General features: G+C 32.9%; 1 protein-coding gene across 4 annotated transcripts in view; it reads right to left on the reverse strand.

Annotated features, from left to right (window-relative positions):
- The window catches only part of LOC106872443 (uncharacterized), a 547,002-nt gene that overhangs the window by 105,219 nt on the left and 439,283 nt on the right, over nucleotides 1-2,500 (reverse strand). The gene's annotated exons all lie outside the window — the stretch shown is intronic.

Raw genomic sequence — 2,500 nt, forward strand, 5'->3', positions numbered from 1 at the left:
TTTATTTTTTAATACAGTAAAAAAGAAAACATAATCTAAATTTACGAAGACAATTTGGCGGTTCTTATTGTACATCGCGGACGCTTTATTTATGAATGCGGTTTACAATAAGACATGGTAAAATAGAAGCCTTTTTTAAGCTTAAAAAACAAATTCAATAATTATTATTTTGCAATAGTAAAAAAAAAAACTAAATTATTTTAAATTTATCAATACATACATACAATTTGGTGGTTCACATCACGGATTCGATGGCTATGGATAATCAACTTCAACAGCTGACTCTGGCTGTTCTTGCTCAATGGTGCTTAAAAAACAGGTTAAGAGTTCCTTGAAGTGTCTTCTGTTTTTTCCTCAAGGATTACATTATAAGGAGCAAAACCTTCGAGACAAACCCCCATAATCTTGGAAAAGCATTGAGCATTTGGATCCATATCCTTGAACATAGAAAGATCTTTTTCAATATATGCAAATGCTTGCTGCATTTTCTTAATGCTAAAGTGACGTGGCTCAGGTTCGACTTCCTCTTCTTTATTTCACTGCTTGGGAAGCTCTATCAAATCATCGGTCATCAGGGACTGTTTGTCTTTTTCAAATAAATCCTTCTCCTCCAAATCCATTTCCAGTTCTTTGCTCGTAATCAACAATGACTTGTTGATGGCAACATTATTTTAAATGTCTTAAAATCATTCATGGATTGATTTTATGCACTATTAACGGTTTTCTAGTGATTTTATGATTCCAATATGTGGTGGACAGATGTAAAGTTGAGTAAAATGATTTAACTTGATTTCTATTTTTCCATATATTATTTTCGAAAACTGATGTATAATTGAGAATGACTTAAATTGAAATGACCTAAGCTGAGGTATGCCTATATATATATGTAGGTTATGTAGATTTATATGTATGAATATGTTCGTTTGTCCATCCACCCATCCATATATATGTATATATATATATATATATTAAAAGTGGGGAAAGGCCGGTTTATGAGCTTACCCTGGGTTTCCTATCCATAAAGGATTTAGCTTTATGGCGTATCGTCAGACTCCAAAACCTGTTGGCTTAATATATACTGCTCTACATCTTAGAGCGTATTTCTCCTCCGGATTTATGCTTTCTACAAACAATATATGTACTCACACACACACATATTTATATATATAGTTGGAATTTACAAAAAACAAAAAGACGAAAACAGGTGTGTAAACAACAAACAGGTGTATTAGTTTTACGTTTGGAAAGGTGAGAAAGTCTTTTACATTTCGAGCCTTTGCTCTTCAGCAGAAAGGAACACGAGAAAATAAACCAAGAGAGAATAAAAAAAGAAAACTTTAGTAGCAAGCAGTCAATCATGGGAAATATGCACTCACACATTGACAAGACCAAAGAAGGTTGAAATCATGTGACATGGTGGTCTTGGTGCTGGAGACGGTGGGGATTTCTCTCCCTGCTAGCAATATAAACAAGAGTGCATTTTGTACCAAAAGCCAGTATGAGATAGTTTCTCTTGTGGTATCTAGCACAGTATAGTTTGTTCTAACAGAACATCCACATTTAAGTGGGGATAAACACACACACACATATATGTGCTTTTTAAAGTTTTTTCAGTTTTAATAAAATAGTATAAGCGTGTGTGTGTGTGTGTGTGTGTGTGTGTGTGTGTGTGTGTGCATGCATACAAGTATGTACATTGCTCTGTTTTCCTTGGATAAATATCAATGTCATACAGAAGAGGAACCTGCATTCATGGCCAATTGCTAGTATTTTTTAAGAAAAACATCATACCCATAGCTGTACATATATACCTTCACTATGGCAACAATATTTATCCAAGGAAAAGCCCTTTGACTTGGGCACATATAGCTTGGCACTAGTATTATTGTAGGCATTTCCATCAAAGAGCTGGAATAGATTCCATAAGTTACCTTGCACAACCCCTTTCACAATTCCACCAATACAAATGATTACTTGGTGCTTTTTAAAATTTTATTCTTGTTTTGTTACATGTTTCGTTCCAGATACAATAGCATTAAATCTCACAGGGGTTAACTTATCCATTTATTGTTGGGGAAGAGGTGTTATTAAAATAAAGTACTAAAAAAAATAATGGAGCCAATTAGATAGACTATACTCCACCACTCCTACATAACAGGCTTTCTGCCTACTTGAAAAAATTATATTATTATTATTATTATTAATTGTTTTTATCTTTATTGTCATTATTCTTGATATTTTTATCATGACCACTGCTGCCGCTGCCACCACCACCACTACCATCATCATTTGATGTTGAAAAATATTAACAATCATAATTTTCTGTTTCTTTTATGTTTTAAGTTCAAATCCTACCAAGGTCAATAAATATTAGTCAAATGTAAGTATTGGTGTTGATTAAATTAACTAATTAACTTTGGTTAGGTGTCAAAGTTGGAAAAATTACCTTTACTGCAATTAATATGATTGCATTCAATTATTGTTCCACCTATTTATAAAT

The sequence above is a fragment of the Octopus bimaculoides genome, chromosome Z (assembly GCF_046866305.1).
Source record: "Octopus bimaculoides isolate indiv1 chromosome Z, ASM4686630v1, whole genome shotgun sequence".
Classification (NCBI taxonomy): domain Eukaryota; kingdom Metazoa; phylum Mollusca; class Cephalopoda; order Octopoda; family Octopodidae; genus Octopus; species Octopus bimaculoides.